This window comes from Geotrypetes seraphini, chromosome 7 (genome assembly GCF_902459505.1).
Source record: "Geotrypetes seraphini chromosome 7, aGeoSer1.1, whole genome shotgun sequence".
In the NCBI taxonomy this organism is placed as follows: Eukaryota; Metazoa; Chordata; class Amphibia; order Gymnophiona; family Dermophiidae; genus Geotrypetes; species Geotrypetes seraphini.
The window spans coordinates 127,058,835-127,069,483 of record NC_047090.1 but is presented as its reverse complement, the minus strand read 5'-3'; the positions used below and the strand labels follow the sequence as shown (position 1 = coordinate 127,069,483).

Here is a 10,649-nt window from a genome sequence, read left to right as displayed (position 1 = left end):
CGGGGGTACCCGGAAAAATGTATACGTCAGGCATATGTGAGGGCACGCTATTCCCACCGGGAAGCACTTTTGGATGACGTAGAGAGGGGACCCAAAACAAGCGGGGGGGAGCTGGGCTTAGTATGTGTCCTTCCATATTCGGATGTGGTTATGACCATGGTTAACATCATCAAACAACATTGGCCTATATTAAAGGATCTCAGGGGTTTGGATGATCTCCCCCTGTTCACATATACCAAGGGCACTACTATAGGCCAGCTCTTAAAACGAAACAACCCGATCCAAAATTCAGTAGGCTCCCATACCCCTTGTCACCAGTGCCAATGGTGTGACAAGACCATTGTGGGTAGCGAGTGGTGCGACCCACGTACAGGCAGAAGGATTCAGGCTAAGACATATACTTCGTGTAAAACGACTTGGGTTATTTACATCATAGTTTGCCCATGTTCTTTGGTATACGTGGGCCGCACCAAACGTGCGATACATGTGAGATTAAATGAACATAAATCAAGAATACTCACAGGAAATTTGACAGCTCCCCTAGTCCACCATTGGCAGTTGAAAAAACACGAAGTGTCCCATATTAGGTGGAGGGTGATCGAAACGTTAAATACCCAAGGGATGGAGGGTGATTTAGAGGCTAAACTGAATTACCTGGAACAAAGGTGGATCTACCGCCTGAACACGGTGATGCCATACGGGTTAAACCTGGAATTGGAATGGCCATCTCTTATGTGACCTCTCGATTGGAGCCTCTCTCCCCCGTTAAACTTATAGGAGGTAATAAAATTAGGATGAACAATTTGACACAACGTCCCTCCGGTAATAGTGGTGGTGTGAGGGATCGGGAAATTAGCCCCTCCCCTCTACACCTCACTTCCGGGTTTTGGGAGCATTTAAAGACGAGGATTAACACGCCGCGGCCATTTCCGAAAAACTTTTACTGGGTGGTCATGTCGTGAGCAACTAGCAGGAAAAGGTAGGCAAGCATGGGTATCATTTATAGTGTGCTTGTTATTATGTCTATACTTAGCTTTTCTCCTACTGATATAAGGTTTTTTATACTCTTATCGTAGGGATAGTAGCCCTGAGGAAACCCCCTCCAAGGGTGAAACATGTTGGCTCATTAATCCCTTACCATCATTTACCACCAGCCAGCTAAGTATTTCTAACGTTGAAAAATTTCTTGAAAAAATTCTTTAAAATATTTATAGTTTTAAGGTTAAAAACTAAAAAACAAAAACATATGAAATAGAGACACACACTAAATATTTTTGCACCTATGACGATTTGGTGCGTAAAGCCAGAAGATATGATATGGTGATCTTCTGGTGGCATCTCTGAGGGCAAATAAATAAATCTGTGGAAAAGCTCCCTTTTGTGCACAGGGAAAGAAGGGTGAAAAAAGACGTTATCACCTGGGTTATTTGTTATATACAATTGTGGGATGCATGTAAGCTTTTCTAAAAGTATATTGTAGTTTGGGTGGGGCAGAGAAAATTTGTGATAGTTACACCATCTTGGAGCAGGTATCAATTGGTGCATTTGAATATGCATGCTTTTGTGGCTGGTTCTGGGTTCTATACAATAGAAATAATAGTTGTATAGTAATAGAAGGCTAGTTGAAGGTTGTCACAGTTGACATGCTGTAGAACAGGCTGCTGAGAAAACAGGTGCTGTGCCAGCACAAGCCACTCACAATAACAGACCGGTGCCCAAGCCCAGACACCTAAGAAGGGAATCTAAGCAGTCAGATGCCCATTTATATTTTCCTAGACAAGTGTCAAATATGCCTAAGCCAGCATAGGGAGATTCTGGTAGGTCAGGAAAAAGCAAACCTAAGAGTCAGGACATTAAACTCACAACAAAACCTAAGTAGCAAGCCAGTTTAAACAGGCTTTTAGCTCAGGAGAAACCTCAGCCAATCAGGAGGCAGCTTACTCTAGAGCACATATGTCCACCTGGCCTTTTTATGTGGCCCACGGCAATGTTCCCGAACTTCCCCTTCTCACAGCCCAGGTGTCCTCCTTCCCGTGCCGGTCTGACGTCGCCGTCATGCCGGAAAGTAGCAATTCAGCAGTGTTTTCCGTGGCTCCCCCTCTTGCCTTCCATACGCCGCAGTCCTCCCGGGCAGAAACAGGAAGTTGTGCATCATTGGAGACAGACCGTTGCAGGCGAAAAGCAGGATAGGGAGCCACATACAACACTGCTGAATCACTGAAGCAGGCAGATTCCTCGGCTTGGCAGCGACATCGGACCGGCGCCGGAGGGAAAGACACGCCGGGCTGTGAGGAGAGAGGGACCAGTGCTGGAGGGAAAGGCATGCTGGGCTGTGAAGAGAGCGAGATGAAGGGAGAGAGGTTGGACCTGGAGTAGTGTGGGGGAAGAGGGAAAAAGATACTTGAAGGGAGAACCGTTGGGAAGAGAAAGGGAGAAATGGTGGACCTGGGGGGAGGGAGGGAGGCAGGCAAGTAGACAGGGGGAGAGATGGGATGGGGGCAGTTGGGAAGAGAAAGGGAGAGAAGTTGGATCTGGAGATGGAAGGGAGGGAGAAATGTTAGACCTGGGGGTGGAAGGGGGAGATAGAGATGCAGAATCTCTTTTTTTTTTTTCCTTCCATCTCATTGTTCAGCATCAAGGGGGGAGGGAAGAAGAACGGCAGAAAAGAGAGGGAGCAAAATGTTGGACCAAGTGGAGAGAGGAGAGATAGAAGGAAATAGGAGGCTGGGAAAGGAGTGAGATGGGAAATGGGAGAGCTACAGAATAAGAGAAGATGGATAATTGATAGGTAGCTGAAAATTAAAAAAGGAGAAGGATGAGAAAGAGGACGAGATTTGAGTGGACAGAGGCAGAAAAGAAAAAAGGAGTAAAGTTGAAAGGGAAAAATCAATGTTGGAAACAGGGACTGGAGCAAGAGAGAAGAGGAGAAAATAAATGGACAACAGACACAGGAAAGAGAATTAGAAAATAGACAAAATCAGAAAGAGAAACTGGAACTAAAAGCAAAAAGACCAAACAACAAAAGGTAGAAAAAATAATCTTTATTTTCTATTTTGTGATTACAATTTGTCAGATTTGAAATGTGTATCCTGCCAGAGTTGGTGTTAGACAGCAAGCATGAACTAGGACCTAAAAGAGAGGAAAAGTCTTTTTTATTTATTTTGTAGGTTGTATCCCTATACTTCTACTAAGACTAACCCCCTCCTTTGCTGGTGTGCAACGTGGGTTTTGGCGCCAGCAGCGGCGATTGATCCAACACTCATAGAAGTCCTGTAAGCTTCGGAGCAGCCACTGCCACCAGCGCTGTGGCCCACGCTGTGCGTCAGCAAAGGAGGGGGTAAGTATCTTAATAAAAAATCCAGCCCGTGACTTAGCCTATGTTTTAGATTTTGGCCCCTTATGTGATTTGAGTTTCACACCCCTGCTCTACAGCCAACCCTTAATTACCTGAGCAAGTCTAAGCAGAACAGTGTGCAAGGAGTGCAGCAGACCTGGAACAAGCTGCTGAGAGGAAAACCAACTACAAAACTCCTGCCGCGGTCTTTACGGGGGGGGGGGGGGGGGTGTCTAGCAAGAGGGAAACAGCAACATTTAATCCTTTTTTATGTTTTGACTTTGATGTTCTTCCATCTACGTCATTACGTTTTGCCGTGGTCTGCAGTTAAACGCTTAGAGGCGTTTCTACCCCGCCAGCGCCATTTTCAATTTGCCTATTGCTGGACGGCTTTCAATTTCTGAGCAAAGATCAGCAGTGCTAAGTCCCTGAGGAAGGGTAGTTTTAACCTTTGAAACGGAGCCCCGTTGGACTTGCATTTATTAAGTACACAGATTATCTGGATTTGCAGTGTATGCGTCTCGATTCTTGATATTCTTCAACAACATTCTAGCGGATAAGTACTGCGTTTCTTTTTCCAGCATATTTGTGATTTTTCTGATTTTTGTGCTTCTTTGGCATAGGCTAAATTTTTTACTAACTGTGGTTTCTGTACTACCCTTCTCTTGACGGGAGCAGTGGAACAAACTCTTATTTAAACAGCGCGTTATTTTTGTTCACTAATACTGCATCTTCACTTATTCACTGGGTAAGGTCCAGGGATGTTTCACAAGTGATACCCATTTGGGTGTACTATTGTGGCAGCAGTGCTTTGAGGGAGGTTCCCCAGGCAGCTATAAAAACCGAGGACCTGCCCACCACTATCACATTATCTATATATGTTCAGCATTTTTTTTTTGCTGAGAGTTCTTCTATTGTAGGTTTGTTCCACTCTTGTACCATCTACATTTGGGTTGGGAAGATCTTTCGATTCTGAGCATTGGTACTCTTCCCTTCTTTGGGGTATTTTTCATATAGAATAGTACTCAGCATTTTTTATTAGGGGGGCACTCATTTTTTTTAAGCTCTTATTCCCTCTGCATCCCCTACCCTCACTACCTATTCCTCTCTTGTTTGTCCCTTCATGAGCACCATATATTGATCCACCCTATGTCCAGTGTGTCTGTCATAACTTAGATTGTAAGCTCTTATGAGCAGGAACCGTCTCTTGCATGTTTAATGTACAGTGCTGTTTGCATCTGGTAGCACTATAGAAATAATAAATAGTAGTAATCTAGTCCTAACAGTTAAGGTGGATAACTTAAGTATTTAAGGGCAATTCTATAAAATGAACACAAAAATGCTAGTGCCTATTACGTGCATAAACATTTAGATTTATGGTATTTATGTACATATATGAGGGGCCACTCAAAAGTTCTCAGCCCAAACAAGAAGAGAATGGCGTGACGCTGTGAAACTTACAAGTTATTCTACACTTTTCTTGACACTTTTTGTTCATTGAAATGAAAAGTGTGGAATCATTTTTAAGTTTCATGGCTCCACATCATTCTCTTCTTGTTTGGACTGAGAGCTTTCAGTGACCTCCCCTAGTATATGCACATATGCCAAAACTCCACCTAAGCGCTATTCTATAAATCCTCAAGGAACTTACAGAACATGCCTTTCCAAAGGGTATGTAGACATGGGTGGAGCTTGGGCAGGGCTGTAAGTTCTGAGTACTGTAAGTTCGGGGGTAGGTGGCAGCACTTTATCCTAGCTCTATAGCTGACATACTGTAGATGTTTGCTGCTAAGAACATGCATGCATACATATCCAGTTGCAGTATTCTATAAAAGCACCTTTGGGTGCCTAACTGTAAGTGCCCTCTTGTTAAGGTTACCAAATTTTACTCCTGTAAAATCTGTACCTATAGCCCTGCCCCCGGGCCCACCCAGTTCCGCCCCGCCCCATTCTGCCCAACCCTTCCCTTCAACCTGTTCTTGTCCTCGGGACTTCATCAGGAGGGCATCTGCGCAGGTGTGGATACAACGCGATGATATCATACGCCTGGGCCATCAACATGCTGCATCCAAGCGCACACAAATGCCCTCCCAATGCGATCCCGAGGTAGAAGCTTTTCAAAAGCCAGGCAAAGTGCCAGGCTTTGAAAAGCCATCTGAACGCCCGGACACATCCTCTAAAAAAGGACATGACCGGGTAAATCCGGACGTCTGGTAACCCTACATAAGCTGTGCCTCTGCTGGGTCAGACCTGAGGTCCATCATGCCCAGCAGTCCGCTCACGCGGCAGCCCATCAGGTCTATCCATCCCCTTTTCCAATACCGTACCTTGTCCTATCGCTCCCTCTGGAAGCGCGTTCCAGGTGTCCACCACCCGTTGGGTGAAGAAGAACTTCCTAGCACTGGTTCTGAATCTGTCCCCCTTTTAATTTTTCTAAATGCCCTCTCGTTCTTGTAGTTGTCGAAAGTTTGAAGAATCTGTCCCTCTCCACTTTCTCTATGCCCTTCGTGATCTTATAAGTCTCTACCATATCCCCTCCAAGTCTCCGCTTCTCTACCTCTTGTAGAATTGCCCTTCATATGCATACTAATTTCCACATTCAAAGCTAACATAGAAAGCAGTGAAGAATGACGGGGGGCCTATACCTTACACCAAAATTATGGCACTGAAAAAATAGCGCTAAATGCTAGTCCATAAAACAGCGCTCAAAGTTAGATGCAGTTTATAGAACAGCAATTAACGTCAGGATCTGGAACTAACCATAGCCAGAAAGATTTATACTAACTGAACCCTGGTGTAAATCCTCACACCTAAATTAGGCATAGAGGGCCCAATTCTAAAAACAGTGCCCAAAATTAGGTGACCTACCACCACCTAACTTAATTCGTTTAATTGGTGCACCAATTAAAACTCAATTTTTAAAAAAATTGGGAGGCACCTAAGGGTACCTCCGTTAACCTGCCTATAAAGGCGATTTATGATGCCTAAGGCCACTGGAGGAATGGTTAACGCTGGAAGTAGCACTAGGTATCATAAGGCGCTTCCGTAGGCGTAATTATCGTGAAATGAAGGCACTGGAGACGTAGGTCTGTAAAACCTTGGCCTACATTTCCGGCGTCGGCCTTTCATGTGCAAACAGCACATACAAATGGCATTTTTTTAAGCGGCTACTGATAACAGCACCATTTACAGAATCCAGGCCAGATTGTCCTTATTCTATAACACCACATATAAATTGCAGGAACATCCCTGTGCTTGCTTCGGCAGCACATATACTAAAATTGGAACGATACAGAGAAGATTAGCACGGCCCCTGCACAAGGATGACACGTAAATTGCAGGAACATCCCTGATCCACCCATGGCTATGCACCCTGTTTAGAACAAAATTTACATGTAGATCTCAGTGCAGAAATATGTGCACATAAATTTAAATTAAACCCAATTAGCACCAATAATTAATTATTAGGACCCAAATTATCTGTGGCAATTGCCTCATTATTCAATTACCTCTCCCCTTTTTACAAAACTGCACAAGAGGTTTTTGGTGTTGGCCAGTGCGCTGAATGCGCTGCGCTGCTCCGACGCTCATAGGAACACTGACCATCGGAGCAGCACTCAGCACTCTTGCATGGTTTTGAAGGGGGAGGAGGTTAAATTGTGCGTGCAAATGAGGCGTGTACTCATATTTGTGCACACAATTCCGAGTGGCATATATAGAATTCAGAGGTTAATATAAAGAAAGTTACCACCTGTTCATATGGCAAATAGGTAAATCTAACTGGATTGTATAACACTGGTATTCACACAATTCCTTCATATTAGACTCCAAAAATACAAAACATCACACATCAATTGGTGGCAAAAAAACCGGGCCGCAGTTTTATTGATCTCCATCCATACAAATACTTAGTTAATATGCAAAAATTTGACAACATTACAGCAAATTCAGTATAGCTTAATCTCAAAACCTGGAGTTATTTGGTGTCGAACTAGCTCCTCTCACAAATTCTCACATTTTTCCAATCCCCATTCCCCACAGGACTCGCGTTATCGCAGAGTCCTGCCACTACCCATGGCGGTATTGCACATGAGCAGATCAAAACCAGTGACCAAATCTTTTTCATAGCCACACTGATCCAAAAATTACCCCAAAACATAATTTTCTGCTAACAAAACTGCAACCAACCCCACAACCCACCACCATGTCAAATATCCCAAACCTCCTACTCAGTCAAAAGAAAGGGAGGGAAGGGCGGGAACATGTTTTTCTCTACCACACCTACACCCTTCTGCACTCCCTCCCACCACAAAAATGTCTCAAACCTACCAATTTTCACAAACTCTATCAATCCCCAACCCTCTTCCTCGGTGACAGGTCAAAAGCGTGCGCCGAAACAACTGAGCACAAGGTGGAAGCCTGCACCGAAGAAAAACAGTGTTTTAAGGGGCTCCAACGGGGGGTGTTGGTGGAGGACCCCCCCCACTTTACTGAATACAGATCGCGCCAGCGTTGTGGGGGGTTTGGGGGGTTGTAACCCCCCACATTATACTGAAAACTTTACTTTTTCCCTAAAAAACAGGAAAAAGTTAAGTTTCTAGTATAATGAGGGGGGTTACAACCCCCAAGCCCCCCACAACGCCAGCGCGATCTGTATTCAGTAAAGTGGGGGGTTACCCACCAACACCCCCCGTCGGAGCCCCTTAAAACACTGTTTTTCTTTGGCGCGGGCTTCCGCCTTGCTCTCAGTTGTCTCGGCGCGCCTTTGTCGCTGCGCGCTTTTGACTATGGACCCCCTTCCTCAGCCAATCCTAACTCACTTCCTATCATTCCACCTATGAACTCATTTTCCTCCAACTCATTCCCCAACCCCCCCTTTCCCTTACCTTGCCAATAATTCTGTCCAATACCCATCCAACAATAATTCTCTATTGACCCTTCCCCTCCCCCTCCCCCTCCCCCCTACAACCTTCAGAGTGGCTTAGCCAGTGATATATGCCTACAGTATTAAACTGTAAGCAGCCTTATCTGGACATTCAGTTAATGGACAGTAAAATAACTTTTTTTCTGTGCTCTTCGCCTAATGTTGGAAACACTCCCGATGTTTAACACAGAGGCATTGCAATTACTGCATCATAAATATGGCTGTTAACCCATGACAACTGAAAAAAGACAAACAAACGAATGCTAGTAAATAGATCCCTGAGATGACTGAACATATGAACCCAAATGGAAATGTTTTTATTTTGTTTAAAAATCACATGTTTACAAAAAAAAAAAAAAAATCCCCTCCAGGCAGCAATCATTACTGTGTTCTTTAACACAGAGGATGGCCATTGATTGTTTTTAATTAGCTTTAATGTCTTATTAATTGGAGGCTACAATAAAATATGCTAGTTTTGACCTTCTCTCATCTAAATGATTACAATGCAACTTGTTAAAATGCAGATGGACAGCACCCTCTAGGCACGGAGAACTCCACACATTATCAGCTCAGGTGGCATAAGAAGCATAACAATTTAGTTTCTTATGGCATGTTGGTGGGATTTTGTTTCCTGACTTACAAAAAAAAAATTAACCGCATCCACAATTAACTTAGAAAAAGCATCTAGAGTGCCCTACCCAAGAGTTCCAGTGCAGGCAGGATAAATTAAAGTACATCATTTCATGCTTGTCATTACAACTTACCTTCCATTTTGGGAACTCTGATAAACTATGACAAATGTAGGCTGTCAGTCAGACTAGGGACAAAATGGCAAATCTAATTTAGCTTATCCAAAAGAGAATGCATCTTGCTCTCCTTCTCTAACAAAGGTTTTCATGTTCTAACTCATTTGTTTCCATGCAAGGAGCCAATATCACAAATGTTTTACTGGTTCCAATTGTTTTCTCCATTTATAAATCTTATACTGTATTAGTAAACCTAATGCATAAAATCGATGCAAAGTTTACTGAAAGATTCTTTTAGGGGAAGTTATGAATAAATTAATCATGTATCATTATAGAAACTGGTAAGATGGATGTACTGCATGAAATATAACAAGTTTATCCCTACAGTTGGGTTTAGAAAACCATTTTATAGTTATTTAACAAGCTCCTAATTGAAAAAAAATAATTGGATGATAGGTGCCTGTTTTCTTAGGCACAATTGTACAAAGATAGGCACTTCTCACATGGTGCCTAACGGAGCCTAACTCCAAGGTAGGTGTGTTTAGGGGCAGAAAAGGACTTACAATTCTCTGAAGGACTTAAATGCCTATAATGTAGGCCTTTGAAACCCTGGCCTACATTACAGGTGCCTAAGTTTTAAATTAGGCACAATTAGGTGCAAATTTGGCTCCAGATCACTTTTTGGGTATCAATCTCTTGCTCTCAGGGTTCAGGGAATTATATCAAAGAGGATCTGAAGGTTAGTCCACCCCTGCTACCTCTCACATAACCTTCTCTGACCTGTTATAACCACCCATAGTAGGGTCCCCGTGCACTCACCCTAACTATCCAAGTGGGCTAAGGGACTAACCTCAGATCCAAGTTATCATCATATAAGGCTTATTTCTGGTGTATCTCCCCCGTGGGGTCTCACCTCTCTGCAATGGGATGTACACCATGACATACTCTCAAATCTGTTTCTCTGTCCTGAGTGCTAGTTTTACAGATCCCAACCCCAAACATAGAAGCACACAGATAATAAAGATCTTCACATTATCAGATGAGTTGGAGGATACTTTTTTAGTGCACATCATTCAGATTTGGACAACAAAAGCCTTGTATAAGCTCATTATATTCCGAGGCATGCAAATACCTTAAGATAGTTTCACTCTCTCATTTACTCTTGCCCTTGTATGTTTCAAAAGAGCATCAGTCATATATTCAATTCATTCTTTCACATTTCTACTTACGTTCCTACAACTATTGTTTATATTTAGAGACATTAATATGAGGTCCATTAGCACATGCTATGCTTCAGTTAAAGAGCCTCTTTACCTCCCTAGCAGGTCTTCATGTTACATCTAAACAATTAATATTTGAATACTGATTACTGTGTTACCTTCGGGTCCTTTTCCTAAGCTGCTGCAAAAAAAAGGCCTCAAAGTGCCCTTACACAAATTTTTTGCATGTGCTAAGGCAATTTTTACCGCAGCTGTAAAAGGGTCATTTTCTATTTGCCACTAGTGCATTAAAAAACCTCTAATGTGAGCATTTACCACCACCCATTTTGTAGGCAATAAGGGATCAAATGGTATTCCTGTGCCAAACTGCACTGGAATACCTACTCTCCACCCCATCAAAAAATATTTTAGTGCACAATTAGTGC

General features: G+C 43.2%; 1 non-coding gene across 1 annotated transcript; it reads left to right on the top strand.

Annotated features, from left to right (window-relative positions):
- The first annotated feature begins 6,585 nt into the window (after positions 1–6,585).
- Positions 6,586–6,692, top strand: LOC117364387. The gene has a single exon (XR_004540234.1). It is a non-coding gene; the product is annotated as a U6 spliceosomal RNA (small nuclear RNA).
- The last annotated feature ends 3,957 nt before the right edge of the window (positions 6,693–10,649 follow it).